At 40.9% G+C, this 19,867-nt stretch overlaps 1 protein-coding gene across 2 annotated transcripts in view; it reads left to right on the forward strand.

Moving 5' to 3' along the window:
- TBXAS1 (thromboxane A synthase 1) overlaps positions 1-19,867 on the forward strand; it is a 259,885-nt gene that overhangs the window by 32,378 nt on the left and 207,640 nt on the right. The gene's annotated exons all lie outside the window — the stretch shown is intronic.

Below are 19,867 nucleotides of genomic sequence, written 5' to 3' on the forward strand. Positions count from 1 at the left end.
ACAAACATCCAAGTCCGATTTCCTCTGAATTTTATTGGGAAAAAGAACGGTAGCTCTAGATTATTATGTAAGACCACGCTGTTTAGCTCTAGACCTGTGCATCTCTGGGAGCTTAGGGGGGAGAGAGGGAGGACAGAGGCACATCCAAAGTTCAGAAAAGCAGCAAATCAGCTGGTGAGATCTGTCCACCTGTGAATAATTTGAAATAGCCTGATACTTCCACATAGCACATGTCCAGATGTGCCGAGAGCTCCAAAGAGCCGGAACTGCACCTTGTAAATGTTAGCTACTGTCTGTTGTGTGCTTGCCCAAGGCCTCATTTTCTGGTTCAGTTTAGGAAAGGCTGTTCCTCCCTTGAAGTTAAGACATAGTGGTTTAGTGCACATTTGGTCTTGCCATTAACAAACCTAACTCTAATTGCAGAGTTAAACCAGACTCGTGGCTGTGGTCAGTTACTGCTGAACTGAGTGCCTACCATAAAAGTTTCAAAAAGTTCAACTTAGCAATGAGGTGGGAAATTGTCTAACAGTAGAGACACCCTGTTCAGTGTGTCTGCTTTCCTGGGTGATGGTGAGTTCTGTGAAAGCATCAAGAAAAGGAAGCAGAAGTTTTATATGGGAAAAATGTTTTATACTTGTAACTGCCAATGGTTACTGCTAACCAATCTTGTTGATCTACAGATTCAAGTTTATTTTTAAGTAGCTTATTAAATATAGGTGGCTATAGATCACTCTTCCAGTTAGAAGCTGGCAATTATTAAACTTGAAATGAAATAAGCTATGGGCTCTTGGTAGGTTTGCCTGGTGGCTGAGCTGTTCACATTTATTTATGTCAGTAAAGTGCAGTGCCTGAGCTTGTAAGGTTAAAGTCTTGAAGCACATCTGCAAGTGTGGTTGTTGTTCAGACTTGTCAGCTTTCTAATGTGAGTCTGTTTTGCTAAAGTTTTTTTATAGTGCCTGCGTGTTTAAACAAATCAGTGAAACTTAATGCATGCTCACATCTTCTTTATTCACGACCGAAACCTTGGGTTCAAGGAATTATTTCAACAGTATGTAAAGTGGTTGCTAATAGAAATGCAGGTCTCTAATTCTAGAGAATGCTTTCATTACAACCATGTTGCGTACCTGATTATCTGGCTCTTCTAGAAGTTAGAAATCGTGAGTATTGTGTATGGCAGGAGTAATAATAAAGTAATAACTCTTAAGGTTACTTTGAGGTTTTTCTTTATAAACCTTATCCTAATTTTTTAATAGCTACTGAATTATTCTTTTTTTAGCTTTTTCTGCCAGGACTGTGTCTTTTCAGAAGGGCAATACTGCGGAAAGGGAAGAATGAATATTTGCTGTTGTAAATTTTGTTATGGTAGTAATGTATGAATGATTGGGGTCATGTTGTGTTGACTGTTGTGTGAGTACAAAGAACAGGCAGTTTGTCCCCCTTGTTGGCTGTAAAAGGCTTAGTAAGGCTCAACAGAAGGCAGTTGCAGGTAGAGGAGACAATTAAACGATCTAATGCACACTAGAATAGGAATGTGGTGATGGCAATCTTTGTGTTATTGAGCTCTTAGCACAATTTTTGTGGATGGGGGTACTCAGTGGTTTAAATGACGGCCTTGAGCTGCAGCCCATCGTCTCGGTCTCAGTCCCTGTTCATGTGTCTATGGTAAGGCCAGCTGGGATTTGTCACAGTTCAGCTGGCAGGTGGTATCTTGCTGAACTGTGATAAGAACAATCTCTTCACATTTTTGTTTTCATATGAGGTCATATGAAAGAGGGAGAGAAGAAAGGGTTGATTGGTAAAGGGAGGAGAGGCTGTAGCTGTGTAAAAATAAACTTAGAAACCTGGATGATTTGATAATTTTTAGGCTTTTATTTGTGGTACAATGAAGATCATCAATCATTCTTTATAACAAATCATGTAATAGCACATCTCTGATTTCTCATGCATTGTCATCAGTGTAATATGAAGGTGATGCTTGTGGTGTAATGTGTCAATTTCAAATCAGTGGAAGCAACTCTCGGTGTTTGTCTTCTACATGACCTTAAGTCAGCTCTAAGGAGAGGCTTTGCAAGGTAGTTGATTTAATGTTGGGTGTAGAAAGAACTATGAAGCTTTTTGGATACATGGTCTATATTTGGATTTGAATGGAAAGTTGGTTTTTTGGTAATCTGTTAAATTATGAGGCTGCTCAAGCCTCTTAACTATCCTCCAGTCCTGGAGGATTTAGTCATCTGCTACCCTCCCCATTCTTGCTACTTGTCCTCTGTAGGTAAAAGTCTCTTCTTGCAGACTGCTTATCATGGATTCTTGCATGTCTATTGCTACATCATTATTATTGTGATAGACAAGTTACTGCTTTATTGACAACAAAAAGGCATTATATGGCTAACTAACAAAGTTCAGTAATACCAGTGGCACAACACTTAGCACTCTTAAAAAATGTCTTGTCTGTGTCCTCCCCTGTGATTTCTTCCACCCAAACTGATTATCAGAGCAGTTTCTTTTAAGAACACTTTCTTTCTCAATTGCAAGCACTGCTGTCTCTATTTGCCTAATCTCTGTGAATCTCAGGGGTTGTTTTTAGGCATGAAATAAAACCAAACTCTTAAGGGAAGAATGAAGTTAACATTTACAAATCCCAGTGATATTCTCTATTGAAAAATGCAGTAGTATATCTATGCAACATATTGTTCATTTTCATTTCAAACATATGCTGAGTTGGATATCCCATGCTTGGCTGTAGCTGCAAACATTGCTTTGTGTCTTTCTTTTTTGCTGTCTGGGTAGATGTTTGATAAAATGAAAGCAGGAGTTTATCTTGCTTTAAAGTTTAATGTACCATAAGCTGAGCATTATGAAGAAGCTGTCACAGCATTCAGATACCTGTGTTCAAACTGGATTATCAACCCCTTGTCTAAACAAACCTGGGATTTTTTAGAAACATGGAGGTTGGATGGGAGTGTTTGTTTATGTTTGTAAGATCCGTGTCTAATTGCATGCTTTCAAACATAGCAAAACATAAACTAGTGGTATTCCTGTCTGTTTCTGAAAAGCTAAGTAATTCAGAAAGATGTCATTTTTACACTGAAGTAATATTAATAGTTACTTGTGCTAGAGACAAGTATAGAGAGACTAAGAGATTGGGGTCTCCCTAGATCAAGGTACTACCCACGCAGTACAGAACAAGTCAATCGTGAGCCAAAGAATTTGCAGTCCCGGATAAAAAAGAATGAAAACTAAACTTAGTATTTTTCCTCCTCTGACCTTAAGTCATTTGCATACAGTTGGATGGGGGACATACTTAGACAATGGGGCACATGTTCAACTGAGTTCATCAGCTGGTGCCATACCTGTACTAAACCACATCAGAAGTTGATCTCAGGACAAGGTAGTATTTCCATACAGGTGACTTCAATACCATTGCTTGTTTGGCATTACTTTGCATCTGTGGTTTTGAAAAGGGCTCTAAAGCTAAAGTTAAGAGGCAATCTTTCTCCAGCAAAAACTTCATTCTGGTTTTGCAGAACCTTGCTGTTTCCAGTTGAGTTAGTTAAAACTTCTTTTTTCCTAAAGTAAACACCACCTAATACTAGATCTTGGACCAATTTTTGCCCCTCAAAAGATCACTATTTACAAAAGATATTTGACAGCTAGAGCTCTAGGTTGATGGTCTGAGTGCAGGCATGAGGGAAGTAGATTATTTTCTCTAACACATCCAGATAATACTTCTGGACAGATTCAGGGACAGGCGGTACAAAACTTGCATCCTTTCTGCATAGGTAGGCCCTAACTTTACCACCTCCCACTGCTACCATCAAAGGCACAGGGCTGCTAGGACCACTGTGGCTGGAAACAGGCCTGGGTGTGGAGCATCAACAAACACTCAGAAGGATGCACAGATCTGGTCTTACATCAGGCACTTAGAGGTGAGAGGTTGAGAAAGGCATCCTAATGCTCAGGTGTCAAAGCCTGCTCATTTCCCTTTGTGGCAGAAGGCACAGCTCTGTAGACAGAGAGTGCTCAGGGGCTGGTGCTCCTGTGCTGCTGCTGGACTCTGGCTGCTGGACTTGTCTCTGTCTCCCACATCCTTCTTACCAGCAAAGTCTGAGCCCTGAGCTGGGATCTCAGGTTATGGTCCCTAATGAGGCTTCCCCTATTACAACCTTGTAGACTTCCGGTTTACAGTGAACGCAGCATTAGGTTTGCAGGGTCAGAAGGCTGAGAAGTTTGGGGGTTTTTCATATTCTGTTAACCCGAGCTGGTGGTTGTTTTTTAAACTCTTTTTCCCTAAAATGGCCATTCTCAGTGGAAATCATTCTGCTTCCCTCCCTTTTATTTGGATGTCCCATTAGAATAGCTAGAAGATCTGACTCAACAGGAAACAGCAGCAAGCCACTGTTGATGGTTGAAGAAAACCTAAAAGATCCTGAATTGTCTTTGTCATGCAGTTTCACGTGACCCAAATCTGGAATGCCCGCTAATATGTCAAACATAATTTGATCCCACAGCTGTGCAATATACCGCCTTATCTTTGAGCTAAATCCAGCATCTCTAGGTGAGCTTGAGAAGAAGCAGAATAAATTACTGAATTACATTTTGGAAAAGTGCCATACCACATATGACTAAATACTTTATTTCTCTGAAAACAAGGTAGATTTTTGTAGATTTGATCATCCAGAATGAAGTTCACTCAGTGCCCTGATTATGCTGCTTTTAGTTAAACAAAATTATCTTACTTTTGGGGGTAGAAGCAGAACCGTTTTCTCTTGTTGTTATTGCAGTTTCAGATTCCTAGGGTCTCTGGGTTATCCGCAGAGGCTGTTATAACACCTTGGTTATCCAGACAAGTGTTGGGTCTTTAGTGCTGTTCAGCTTTGTTTTTGCTTTGTTGCACTGCACTGCAAAACTCAGAAACCATCTCTGCAAAAGTTTTGTTTTCAATTTAGAGATTACATGTCCAGCAGTGTTTATTTGAAGCCTCTCAAGTGGTTGCTGAGTTTTTTGCTTTTGTGAAGGTACACTTTACCCTAAAAACTCTGTGTAAAAGCCTCAATCTCCAGCCTATTAATTCCTTGTGGGTTTTGTTTTTCCCTAAACTTTTTCATGTCTTTCCCCATTAAATCCCAAATTAAAGCATAGTTTGATTTTAGTGAGTGGAGATTGGAGCCTTAATAGTATACAAAGGCAGACCTACAGGGATAGGATGTCTTCCTTTCATGAAATAAGTATATTTAACTGTGTTCTGCTAGGGTCTCCAGATCCATATCCAATGGAGTGAGCTGCAAAGCTGGATAATGCTGCACACAAATGGCTCAAGAGCAAACAAGAGCTGGACTCAGCCTCTGAGCCGTCCCATTTCTGCTTTCACCTCCTGCAGGGCTTGGAAAGGCCTGGGTCTGGTCTCAACTGGGTTGCATAGGCAGGAGAGACCAACGAGAGAGGGATGTACTCTGACTTCTCCATCAGGAAGCTTCTGCCTGGGAGCCTGCTCTGGAGCTTCACTGAGCTCTTCTTTGGTTTTAACTTTTGATCTGGTCTTTGCCTTTGGGCAAGTTGCTTTGTTTAACTTGGGGATATTTGGCACCCTCTCAAACTGATTTTGGGTACTCCAAATTATCTTCTAGGAGCTCCTGCCCCCATCTACTGACAGTATTAGGAACATGAGGAACCTAATACCCTGCTAGTGGTGCTTTCTTTAAATGGAATTGAAATTAGATGGTGGGAGAAGGCAATGTAAACAACTTCCTCAGAGAGAAGGCTCTGCAAGCACTGCAGCACCCCATCAATTGCGCCGGGGCTGTCTCTTGCTGTGCCAGGCTCAGAGGGGCCTCTCAGGCCTGCTGCAATGTCTTCAAACACTGCCATGAGCTCTGCTCTTCCCTGAACCCCAGGGGTGCATACTGCAGGTACTGTGACTGCCCTGCCCTGAGGGGACTTGTTGTTCCTTCTGTGCCCCAAGGTGTGTGGGTTTTTGTCACTCCACTTTCAGATAGCACACAGTGTCCTGCCAGCCTGCCTGTGCTCCCTCTTAAATGAAAAGTTAAAACAGTTGTAGTTTTGACAGGTTAGAACTCCTCAGAGTGCTGAAATATAGATCTATATCCTCTTTTTTCTTGTCTCCTTTAACATTGCTCCCATCATTTAAAAAACTTGCCCATATTCTTCTTCACTCCTTTTTGTCTTTGTATTAGATTTCATCCATACCAGTGTTTGTTTTGTCCTCACTGCTGGCTCACAGGTAATTTATTCCTTTGAATCGCATGCCTTGCTCTTCTGTAATGGAGTTTTATACAGTATTTAATGGAGCTGTCTAAAAAAAAATATTTTAAAATATTGACATGTTATTGAGAGATTGTTTTTTATCAGTTCTCCTTGACATACCCAAAATCTTTAGATGGATTTTTCTCTCTCTTATCTCCCTAGTTCTGGTTTTGGTTTTTTTCCCTATTGAAAACAAAGTTTACTATTCCATGAGCTCAGTATGTGATAATTGCTGTGAAACAGCTGAAAGAGCTCAAAATATTTTCTGGTTTGGGTTTGGATATGCATTTATTTCACTTTCCCAGGAACAGCGGAGGGGTTTGAGAAAACAATATTCCATGTTTGCCTCTTCCATCCCTTGCTTTATGTGCCATTGCTTACACTGGTGACAATTTCTTTTAAGCTTTACCTGTTTATTTGACATGTGTTATCTATGCTTGGAGTGATGCGCAGGTCAATAGGAATACAAGACTTTTAATGAGGGAATCATCTGCCATGTGGGAGATTCTCCATATCCATTCCTTTGGTAGTTTCTTTCCTGGCTAGGTGCTGCTCTCATGATTCTGCAGAACCTGTGAAGTTGTTGGGGGAGCAAGGAGACAACAAACAAGGAAAATGGCAACACTTGTTATATTGTTTTTTTTTTTGCTTGGGTAGGAAAAGAAGCTGGATGCCCAGCAATGGCTGAGAAAGGACTGGAAAGGATGTATGGGAACAGCAGGATATTACTCCATATGAATTTGCAGTGTGTTGTTACAGATTGAGGTCAAGGATGTTTGGGCAAATTGAGGCTGGAAGAGAGGAGCTGAAGTTGGGAGTTGGAAATGGGGCAGTGGCTGTGTGCTTGCTTGTGTTGACAAATTAAAGTCTACTTCTTTGGAAAGAATAGTTCCTTTCAGCCACTAAAAACCTTGTGATGCTCTTAAAGAGTTGAGGGGCATGGGAAGGATGAAAAGGTAGTGGACTTTAGAGGAGATGAGTAATTGGTAAATGTATGATCACAAGCTCCTGCTGAATGAATTCCCTTGGACAAGAGCTCTTGGCAGAGTTCTGAACCTGTAACCCTCAGTATTGTTTTAACTTAGTGGCAATAAATCTGATGTAATCTGTGCATGCATGTTTGTGGTTTCTCATCCAAAAAGCTCCAAAGAGCTTTTACGTAAACACCCTCTCAGTAGAGCTATAACAATTGAAGAGGTCGTCGAGGCATGTGGTTTGAAATGTGGGAAAGGCATGAAATAAAGCCATCCTGGGAGAGGAAGGAGCAGCTAAAGGATCTTCAGTGGGTTGCATGCTAACATGACAGACAGAGAGTGATGGTGGTCAAAACTACAAGGGCCCTCTTGCATCTTTAAAATATCAATATGATCGGTTTGTTCTCCAAAGACTTTAATAAATGTCTGTTTTAAGATTTTCTGAAATACTCATCATGACTTGAGATGAAACAATCTCTCCCAACAGAGTTCTCAGTATATGCTTCATAGTAGCAAAACTGAGAAGCTAGATATTTATGTTAGGATAAATTTCAGTGAGTGTAACACTGTTGTACTGAATTGATTAATGTCTCTGAGTGCCATGCTGAACTGTACTCAGTATGGGACCCTGAGTTGACCAATAGTTGCTCAGTAGCCATTCAGGTCAGAGTTCTGGCCAACAGCTTCAGGAAGACCAAACACCTCTTGGTGCTTCCAGAAAGGCTTCAGATCCCCTCTTGTAGCTCATGAAACAGGGTTCTGGAGTAACCTTCAGCAGCCTTCACTTCTATGTATCTGGCTTGCTCTCTCTCATCTCCTCTTCAGAACCACCCAGGAACAGGTGGTACCAAGATAAAGAATCCTCAGTTTTATGAGAACTATTCCTAGATATGACAACAAACCTTAAGCCTTTCCTATTTCAGAAGAATAGTATTTTAAAATTTGCTATTCTACTAGGAAGTTTTAGACCTCAGGTAATTTCTCACAGATTGTGTAGTTGTGTCTCTCAGTAGTTGTGGCTCTTGGTAGTTGTGTTTTAAAATTTTGAAAAGTTTAAATTTTTAACAGTATTTAAGTATTCAGTGGTTTCACAGTATATTTTCTTTCCTGAGAAGGAACTTTTGTTTAATATAAATGGAAGTGCTCTCAATTTGAGTGGAAAAGCAGCCATCTGGTGTTCTCCTAGGACACAGAGATGTTGTCTGTTATTAACTGGAGGAGACCATCAGATCTTGGGTGTCAGGAGCGAGGAACCTCTCCAAGCAAGGCTGCAGAGCGAGCTTGGAATTTTAACGATGGGCACAAGATGGTGGAAGGACTGTAGGAACCTGTGCCTCCTCAGACCATGAATCTCATAAGGACTGGTGTATTTACAATGTTAAGTATGTCCATCCTGCCAGGACTCAGTCTTGGATTTGAGAATTGGCATTTGGGTAGTTTATCCCTGACCCACCTCCTCAGCTTTAGGAGACTCTAACCATTAACAAGCATGGTAAGAAGACCTTTATTTTGGTGACTTAGTTCCTCTTTCAGGCTTTAACTGTGTCACTAGTGGACATTTTCTATTTAATTTTTGACATTGCTAGGGATTCTGTGCAGTAAAGCCTTTTTCTCCCTCCTTCTCCCCCTTTTTATTTTGCGTTCCTGGGTGAGAGCATAGCAGGCAAGTGAGCTCAGTGCCATGGAAGCATTTTATATTTTGAGCAGAGATAAAAATCTCATTCCTTCTATAAACAAAACAAATCAACAGATGATGCCCAGGAGAACCATTTCTCTATAGCCATTTTCCTTCAGCTGCTTTCTATTCCGTGCAGCTTGCAATGCACCATATGAAATACGTGTGTGCCTTTCTGTGTGTGCAAAGCACAGGTTTCCTCCAGACAGTGGCAGCTTCATCATAAAAAATAAACAAAACCCACCAAAACCCCTCACTTTTTTTTTCTTTTACAGTGCTGTAATAATAAGATTACTAATAAAGTTGAGATGCTTGGTTGTTTAATAGCGTGTAATTTAGCAGTGCTGGAGGATATGCTGGAGGAACTCTGCAGTCACAGCCACTGCATCTTCCCTTTGAACGGGTTTGGACTATAGTCTGTGGGAGGATGAGGGACAGAAATAATCTGAAGGAGGCTGAGCACCTCATAAACATGGCAGAGATGAGAGTACAACAACAAAAAAAGCTCATTCGGAGTTTGCTGCTCTGTGTGTGCTTGGATGTGTGTGTCCCTCTGTCAGTGAGGAGATCCTCTCCAGTGCTGCAGCAGCTTTGTGGCTGTGCACAAGCTTGTTGCAGGCATGAGACTGGCGGAAGGCAGTAGGAATTGGCCCTTTCAGCCTGTTGTAAGCCCGTGGCTGATGGCACTTCATGCTTTCCTGCTTTAGTTTGGCCATGGTGAACAGCTCAGAGGCTGAGGGGGATGGCCAAAAGTTGCAAGAGGGTGGGTTTGAGACCCTGAAGCACCATGGAAAGAGATCATACAAGGGAAAGACCAGAGAGTTGTCTGGGTGAGGAGCTGGTAGGTAAAGTGTATGGCAAGATCTCAAGAAGCTTGGGAATAGTTGCAATTCAGGCCTTGGCAGAGGTGCAGCTGCAGGTATATCTTATGTCAGCAGAATCTTTCTGCTCACCTCCCCCTCCTGAGACATGCTTCTGTACAGGAGGAGGGTGGCCAAGCCAGATGTTCCTAAGCTGGAGCCTGGGAGAGTAGTATCTATCCTTGCAGGAGCAGAGAAAGGTGATAAAAATTTGAACATTACTAGGTTAATGGGCTGTCTTTTTGCCATAAAGAGTAGCCTCTGAGATGTGAAGGAACTTGGAACAAGCTGGGGGGACAGGAGGACAGAAAAATTAGGCAACATTACTTTTGGTTGTCTTGATAAAGCACGGTTTAGAACTGAAGGAAAATATTGTGGTTTCACATCCAAAAAGCTCCTGAGAGCTTTCATGTAAACACCTTGCAAGTATCCATGTATGTATACATTTACACTTATATATAAACACATAGCAAGTGACTCTGAACAAATAGCTTCTAAATAAGCAGCCAAACGTAACTGATCTGATCATTAGATAGATCATGTTCAGTGCTCAAAGCAACCCCCTTATCCCATCTCTAGCCAAATGACTCCTGGCAGCTAAGGAAATAACCTTGGGTAAAACCAATAGAATTTTGATAACAGAGACGTTAGCTATTGACCCTGAGTGTGTTTTATGACACTGCCTCGGTTTTGCCTTGTATATCTTCATTTTGGTGTTGATGTGTTGTTCTGTGTTTTTGAAAAACTGCAGTCTCTCCCCAGCACTCCAGGATCTGTCACTGCAGCACCATGCTGAGGGTTCACACTCATCAGCCCCGGATCATTCTCTGAGGCAGAGCTCATCTGGACAGGGCTGGGCACAGGAGACAATTTTGATTTATTTAACTGGAGTGCAAGACAAGTAATTGATACCATTTCTGCTATGCTACTGGGAGAACAAAGGCTGTACCTGATCTGGTTTGAAGTTCCGTTTTTCATATTAACAGATTTCAGTTAAACGAACTTTTTTCTACCAAATCAATTCTTTATGTGGTATGGCTGAGATGGTTTAGATCAGAGGCTTCTTGCCCTAAACCTGAGTTTGCTGAATCATTAAAACAGGGTCTCTAACTTGTGTGAGAACTGAGTTTTCCTTACTCTGTTCAATTGCCCTGGTAAATTTAGGGAGCAGCAAAAAACAGTTCAATAGAAATTTCCCTGACTGACAAGTTCACATGAATCAAATTTTTTTAAAAAAAATTGTATTTGTGAAAGTGTTTCCCAAGGTGATTTGCTTATGTCTGAGCATTTAGGCTTGCAGTATCTGTGGAGCTTGAACTCAGAGCTTTAAGGAAATGAAAGCTGTGTTGTAACATAGCTGACTTTATTTTTTTCCCCAGAGAAGTAAAATATTTTAGGTGCCTAGTTCTTTTGAAAATCTGGATGTAAAGGAGGTGGTTAACAATGGGAAATCCTGTCGCAATTTTTGGTAGCAGTGTCTGTTTTTCTGGGTGACACTATTTTGGGTCAAGTTATAGAACTGATTGGAAGATGTAAAACCATTTTGGTAAAGTTTGCATGGACAGCCTGTCTCATTAATTGTCCAAGAAATTCTGAACTCTTAAATAACAGCTCTAAGGTGATTTACTAATGCAAGCCCTTTAAATACATAGGCTGAATTTGGCTTGCATTGCTTAGACCAGTGATAAAACAGGATTGTGGGGTTTTTTCATTCTTACCTGAGAACATAATTTCCCACCTTTCAACTTTCACACAGACATTTTTCTAACTGAAAAATGTTGTTAAACATAATATTGATACAGTAAAAGAGCAACCCACACAGAAACCCAAGCTGCACCATAAATCCTTCTCTGAAGTTGCTCACGCTGGTTATGTAAATAAAAGAAAATTGATGGTGTTTGCAGAATGTGATGATATAGGGGAAATTTCTCTTATGTGATAGAAATTGTTTGCATCTATGCGTGTCCCTGTACCTGTTCCCCTACCCAGCTCTTTGTTGTTTTGGTTAGCTCTGTGGCTGATACAGACACCAGAGGACCCCCCCCCCCCCCCTCCCCGGGGCAGAAAATGTCCTTTCTCAAGGTTTCACAGAGGGTCATTACAGTGACTGTTTTGTCTTTTCCATGCTTGGGAAAGACCTTTTGACTGAAAAATATACTGCTCCGTTCAGGAGGAATTACTGTATATAAGCAAACACTAATGACTTTCCTTTGAATGAGGCAGGTTTTGGTTCCAATTCCAAGTAATAAATTGTATCTCCACAAACTTAGGGATGTTTCAACCCCCGTGACTGTTGATCCCCAAGGATGCAACTGATCCATCTATGGGGTTTTATTTGTAAATTGCATTGCATTTGTAAATAGCTGGTGGCCAAAATCATTATCATTGTGTTAATTTAAAGATCAGTCAGCATTTTCAAGGGCTGGGCAGTTTCAAGAGCTTTCTCTGAGCAAGTTGGAGGCTTTGTCTGTAGGCTGGGAGCAAATTGTTACAAAACACTAGAGAGCTGGTAGGAATTTGTGGAATCATAATTAATTGACAATGGTTTTTCAAAACTGACACTTTTCAATTTAAAATAAGCTGTTAAAACAATTTAGAAGAGTGTTGTGATAGTCCCTTGACACATGCGGGGAGCTTTGGGTTAAACATATAAATAATGCTGAAAAGACTATATTTAGTTCCAGACTGATCCAAGGACAACTGAAAAATTGAAGGTCAAATAACAAAACGAAGAAAAGAAAATTATAGCCCTCCTTGTTCTGTTCTGCAGCATTCTGCTTGGCAGCCGTGAAGGTTCAATACTGAGGAATTTGTCACATACAACTATTTATGATTTGTACTTTAGGCAAAGCAAGTAAGCATGAAGTGTATGTACTTACTGACAGCAGCACATTACTGAGTCCTGTCACACTGAATCTGGAGAGCAGCTCTGTAATATTGCAGAATTTTGGGGGGCTGGATATCAAAAGATCTATGAAAAGCCAATTAAACATTCATTCAATCACATCTTTCCCCATGCACTGTCTTGACCCTTAGGGTCAAGCAGTTTCTTCTTGGAACTGAGCTGAAGCATAACCACGTGCTAAATGGTGGGCCAAGACCACTTCTTGTTTTACTATTTTTATTTGTTCAAGCTTTTGAAACTATGGAACAGGAAGAACTTCAGTACACTACTAGCTTGGGAGAGCTTTCAGTCTGTGCTTGAGCAGTAGTTTTTTTAAACAGTCCAGGTGTAGGACTCAGTGCTTCCAACTGCAGAGACAAGGCCATGAGCTTCAACCCATCTAAGTTAATCCTCTGATGGTTATAATGGTTCTTTTCTTCCCTTGTGGAGACACCTCGTGCAGTGCTGATCCGGTCAGGACCCGAGGTAGGAGCCAGCTGTGTTCCCTTCATGTAAGAAGAGTATCTCACTTGAGTGGCTGCAGGTTGCACAGGCACCGTGGGAGCCACAGGACCACAGCTCAGCAGGTCTTGTCTATTTATTCAGTTGAGAATCTGCACGAGGATGGTGAAACTCTGAATGCTCAGCCTGCTGATGCATTGATGGAGATTGTCAGTGATTTGATTTCTGCAATCATGTTTATGCAATGTTTCACTTGATCTAATCTTGTCAAGCCTGATCATGCCTGCCTGTCCTCTTGCACAGCTCCCAGCATGCCCAGAGCGCTTTCCTACTGGCCAACCAGGCCACAGTCCTGGGGCCAGATCCCTTCCCTGGAGTATCTGCTGGCCACTTTGCTTCAGACATGTTGTGACTGTTCTGTTTTTATTAGGAGATTTTTGGTAGTACATGGTGTAATTAATTATTTTCAGAGGCTTTATTTCATTCAAACTAGTCTCCCACTAGCCTCCCTCTCCTTGAACTGCTTGTGAAACCTTATTCAGTTGAAACTGCAGGGTATTGTCTCACTGAGTAGTGCAGTTTTCAAATTGACTGATATACTTTAAATTAAATGTGTGCATTGCATGGACAATGTCTATTCAGACAAAGCTTTGGCTACCAGTTGTGTGAAAATCAAATGCATTTTTAGCAGTGTTAAAAAACGAGTGGGAATACATGTGGTCCAACTTGGCTAGCAGCTTGTCCCAAGATGAGTGCACTCAACTCTGAAACTGCAACATTCAGAGAAACAGACTTCTTTTGCTTAGGTGGAAACCACGTCTTTCATGGTTTGTATTTTTGCAATTTCACATTAAATCTAGGCTTTTCCTGTCAGAGATAATGGGAAACAATTGTTTCTTTCAATTACTAGCTCGCTGTTGTTTACATTTTCTATGAGCATCTCTCTCTCTCTTTCCCCCTCCCCTTTCCCCTTCGCTCTCCCTCTCCCCCCTCCCCCCATACCCTCCGTCCCTCTCTCTGTCTTCCTTAAAAATATTTTTGTGTAACCTGTGTCTGAAATTAAAAATCAAAGTAGAGGTCCAGTAATTAGAGTCATTCCTTTAGCAATTAGTTAATCTCTTTGCGGAAGCAAAAAACAAATTGGGATTGTTCTCAGCAAATGTCCTAGATGATGCATAATTTTTGGTCTTGCTGTTTCTTCAGCTTCTGTATTTATTATATGTTTAATCTCGATGATGTTTCAGAATAAGGTGTAAACTCAGTTATGATTTAAAGAGTGGTCAAAGTCTTATCCTGGTGACGGCCCATATAAACTGAATTTGAAATTTGGCCTAAGAAAGTTGTGTAAAACACTGATTCTTGCAAATGTGTCTCTTAATAGACACATTTCTAACAAGTGTTTTCTCATTCTTTTTTTCTTTCAGTATTACAAGGAGCAGTGACATGAAGAGTGTATCTTTTCAGTAGTTTGTTTGTTGTGCTCTTCATTTATACCTTCATTTCCTTTGCCTCCAGATTTTACACATTATTTACAGACTAATTCTGAGTTCGTAAACTTGGGTATGCAAGTATATGATTTCTTACATTTTTTTTTTAACCACCAAGATATTAATGATTTGTGTGAGGATTCCTTAGGTAGAACAGGGAGTTGAGCAGTGGCATAGGTGAATATGGGTATAGCTCTGTCTTTGCTTTAGTATATGAAGTTTGACACTTGGATGTGTACAAGAAGAGGGAGATAAATTACTGAAACCATAATTTCTCTTACTGTTAACTACCAAAAATTAAAAGGGAACTCCCAACCCTCACCATTTATGGAATGTCACCACAGCATATTTTGGAGTTGTTTTTGAAGGGTCATTAACATCACTATCTAAAAGCAAGCAAGCAACCAACCAGCATTCTTCTAGCTGTCAAATACAAGTCAAATGGATTATTTTAAAATAGTTTTTGTCTCTGAAGAGCATTTTGTTGTTTATGCTCAGTCTGTAAGGGTGCTGAAATGCCCCAGTTAAAGTCAGAGCCAGCCACATCAGGAAAAATAATCTTTACACAACGTGGTCTCCAGCTACGCATGCCTTTGTGATGAGAAGGATATACCTTTCCCAACATGATCAAGTAAGAGATACCTTAGCAGCATAGAAGGCTTGATTATGATCTTTATTGCCTTGCTGTAAAGCAAGAGCAGCACTGCTGAACTCCGTGGAGTTGCTCTAAATTGAAGTGTGAACTCTGAAATACAGAGCAGAATAAATTCACTTTATGCACTTTAGCTTGGAGAAGGCAAGCCAGTATGGCAGTCCCAGCAGGATTACCTGCATTCGATCAGTTTCAGAGCTTGTATATCCCAGCATTGTAGGTAGGCTTAGGAAGCTTAGTTAGCAGTAGAAATGTCACTGCTCTTCCACAGAATGCTCTGGTAACAGCCAAACCTCCTAAATAATCATCATCCCTACTGTTCAGCGTGTGAATGCTGGGAACAGAAGTGTTGGGGGAATCTTTCGCAGTTCTGGCAGGAAACGTGTCTCTTGGAGAACAGGAGACTTTCCACTGGCGCAAGTCCTTGCTTTTCAAGACCTGTCTCTTTGCTGAGACAGCCATCTGGCCATCTCGGAGGGATGGCAGTTTGTGGTGCAGTGCTGCTGGGGGTGGGTGTTATCTTTCCAGGTGGCAAGGAAAGCCTCTCATGCTTGCATGCCATTGCTATCGGCAGAATGCACAACTGCAGGGTTTTGAATGCTTAGATTCATTATTCAAGCTCCAAAATATTGTGCAATTTCTTTTTAAATTTATTTATTTATTTCTTTATTTATTTGGCAAGGAGCGGGGGTAACCCTAACCCTGGTGACTCCCACTTTTGCTATTCAAGCCATAAGCATGTTTTTGCTTGCTCACAGGTTTCAGGACTTTGATATTGCTTTTGGTTTTACCAAGCAACAACAAGCCTAGAAATAAGCTCTGGCTGGGGCTCTTTGTCCGTGCCCAAACTTCACTTCCTTATGCAATCATGCAGTTTTAATATTGATGCCTTCAGAAAAATCCAAATAATGAGGGATTCACGATAAAGCTGTGAGATTTTGTTGCCAGGTTTATTCTTGTGGAACAGAACTAATAAAACTTTAAGGAAGGAGCCTTAGCCAAGTTTTTAAAAGTAGGTTATTTTTATTGTGAAAAACAAAATTAAAAACAAAGAAAGAAACCCAAAGTTTGGAGATTGAAACTCAAATTAATTTAATTCGTATGGCCAGTGTAGGCTTTTTGGTGAGCTGGAACCAGGCAAACAGGTGTCAGGTGCATAGAAAACAAAGTAACATTGGTATGTTGGCTTTGAACTGATCTTGGCTTCCTCCTCCTTGCTTGCATGATATTACAATGAAAGTTGGCAAAAGGAAATACAATTGCACGTGATTAGATGTTGACAGCCAAGCATCCTGACTTTCTGTTTACAGAGGGGAAAATGAGAAAAAAAATTGGCGAGTAAAGCTTCCTATGTGTCTTTACATAGTCCTGAAAAACATGAAGTAAAAAATGTAAGAGAGGCTGTGATACCAACCTGATTAAAAAGAAAAAAAAATCTCAAAAATATACTAATGAAAAAAATACTCTGATTCAAATCAGAAAGGAAAATCCTTACTCCTCCATGTGTGTGTTTTATTCTAGAGCAATTGAAAAAATGTATGCTAACAGGAAAGGGGGGACAAGTATTCCCCTTTCCCAGACTTTTGATATAATTATTTAGCCAACTCTGAGAGAATCTCTGCATACTCTAAAACTTTAGTCACTTCTGAAATATTGATTTGGGAAGGTCACTAAATTCCAGAGCTGGTGAGATCAGGGTAATGAGATCAAGTGACAGGCCCAGTGGTACCCACTGATTTAGTTGTTTAGACACTGTAACCAAACCATGACCTTCTTGATCCACAGCCTCTTTGATCTAACAGTGTGAAAACACAGCTGCTTTTACTGGGTACTGCATGTTAGTGTTCATGTAGGCATTAGGGGAACTTCTCGTGACACTTATGTTAATTATTCTGGTGTCAGTTTATAAAAATGAGTATTTCCCACTGGTTGGGCACTGGAATGGGAAGTGGTCACAGCACCAAGCCTGACAGAGTTCAAGAAGCATTTGGACAATACTCTCAGGCAAATGGTGTGATTCTTGGGGATGGTCCTGTGCAGGGCCAGGAATTGGACTCCATTATCTTTGTGGGTCCCTTCCAATTCAGCATATTCTATGACCAACTGGGGATCAAAGTCTCTTCTAATAGACGGGTGACCTCAGGTCGCTGTGACTCATGTGGCGTGCACTGACAGAGCACCCTCTGGCTCCCAGGCTTTGCATGCAGAGACTGATGGATGCCCCATTGCCATGCTCACTGCCAATCCCTCAATGCCTGCTTTCCTCTGCACCTCTCTGTGCAGTGCAGCCCACATTACTGGTGTTGAGCGAAGTGAGCAAATCCTCCAGTGTGGGACCTGGGTCTGCCCTGGGTTCCACTTCTGTTAAACTGCCTGTGGTCTGGTTCAGGGATGAACCTGTACTTGGCTATTTTTTTGTCAATCTTTATATTTCTCGCAATTTTGGGTAGCTGCTTTTCAACATCTCTATAACACAGTGCTTCCCTCTGGAGATACTCTGCCATCAGCTCTCCACTGCCTCTGCCAGAGTCCACATGACATTTTCCTTCCCCAGCAGAAAAAGAGGTATGGAGCAGAAATTAAACCTGCTAAAGCTGTGCCGTGCTCCCATGGAAATATATGCCCAGATCCATATGAGATCATACACTGGAGCCCAGCTGCTTCCTAACCCAAGTTTAAATACCGTGAGCACAACACTAAAGTTCCATGATGTATAGATGTGACCTGGAATCACTTAGAGCAGAGGAGCAGGAGGGAGAATTTGTGTCTAGCCCAGGGCAGAGCATGTGGGCTCCTGGCTATTGTGTACTGTTGCCTTTTCACTTGCACACAAGCTTGTCAAAATGCTTTTGCAGGCTTGCTCCAACTTCCCTGTGCAGCTTTTAACTCTTCATTTGGGGATCTTTGTCAACTCAGCAGTAGCAGGCAGTGCACAGAGAGGGTGAGTAGTGAGAGCTCAGTTGGAGCCAGGCAAAAAACCCAGGCTGCTGCAGAGCTTGGAAGGAGCTGGGAGCCCACGACATTGTCTCTGCAGGCATGCTGGCTTGCTTCTTTCCCCACAGACATAAGAGTAGAAGCATTTAAAAATAAAGAGGAAGACACTGTGAAGTGCCAGTGTTGTGTCCCTCTGAACATGATATGAAAGTATGTTCTGGGGAGGTTTAAAGCTGATTAGATATGTGGACTGGCATTAGAAATTGAAAGTACATCCAGAGAGACATCACAACTCCTTATAAAGTCAAGAAAAAATAATCCAATGATGCTTTCTCTCCCCATAAACAAACACTTGCATGGAGACTGTGTATGGGGTAAGCAAACCTGGCCCCACGGTACTGAGTGCTAAACTAAAGATGAAAAGATGGTTGCTGGCCCAATAATCTTGAGTACATTGAAATAAAAATTAGTTCATACTCTCTTTCATGTCTACAGTAAGCAAAAGTTACAGATCCTTAAAGTATGTTTTGTGTTTAATAGAGATAGTTGTGGTTTTTGAGGCAGACAGCATTCCTCAAAAAATACCTCAAGCTTTCATCCAAATGGAAGTAAAGAATTGAAGCACCTCCTTTTTATGATTTTTCTGTTTGTTTCTAAGAAACACTCTCACCCACTTTGTATGTAGCATTTGCACAGTGCAGGCATAAAAAGTGATCAGGAGAACAGTCTCTGCAGGCACTGGCAGATTTTTACAGTGTGCACAAAACTCTGGAAGAAGCACTTTTGGGAACATTTTCCCCTGGCCACAAAATGCTCCTTAGCTGCAGAAAAATAAATTACTTTGAGGTGGGGACTTCTTATTTTTTATTTTTTATTTTTTTTAATTTTTTTTTCCATGAGTGTGTAGATGTTTTATGGTAAAATTAAGTAATTGAAATGCTCTGACTTTTTTTTCCTGTTTTGTTTCTTGCTGTGGTTACCTATCGAGCACCAAACCAAACTGCTAAACATAGTACAACACCAAAGTAAAACTGCCAGACATAGTCCAAATTCATAGCAAGGCAACTAGTCAAATTTTTATTTTATTGTGAATATCTGAGGAATCAGGTGAGCATTTTTAAAGTACCTGTCTTACCTGAGCTCTTATCAGGCCGACTTCTAATGTGGTTTTATATCAGAATTTGCATTATGAAGAGTGTGGAAGGAATTATTTCTTCTGCTTAGCATTATCTGTAAGAAATACTCACCTAGAACAGAAGACCTAGTTGGACATTTCAAAGAAAAATAGCTTTCAAAGCATGCACTTTCTCTCTTTTAGGTTAAAAGAATTACATAGAGGCTTAAGCAGTTAGCTGTACTCTGCCCTTTCATATAATGCAATAGGGAATGATAATTTACTTTTATGCTTAATATTATGCAGCTGTGGGTTGGCTGTTAAGTCTGGAAACATGCTTACACCCATACAAGAGGTGTGCTCCACTTCCACTGTCTGTTAAAGAGATGGAAGGAGTATTGCTAGAAAACTCCACAGAGTGCTATAAAACTGTGTCAGGAGTGTGTTGCTGCAGGGATCAAATAACTAAACCTGCAAAAAGCTGCTGTCTGTTTTTCTGGTAGGATGCATGTGGATAATAGTGTACTTTTCAGAGAAAAATTTTAAAAGGCCAAATTTGACTGG

The sequence above is a fragment of the Chamaea fasciata genome, unplaced genomic scaffold, assembly GCF_029207755.1.
Source record: "Chamaea fasciata isolate MVZ Bird 193981 ecotype frontalis unplaced genomic scaffold, bChaFas1.0.hap1 SCAF_5, whole genome shotgun sequence".
NCBI lineage: Eukaryota > Metazoa > Chordata > Aves > Passeriformes > Sylviidae > Chamaea > Chamaea fasciata.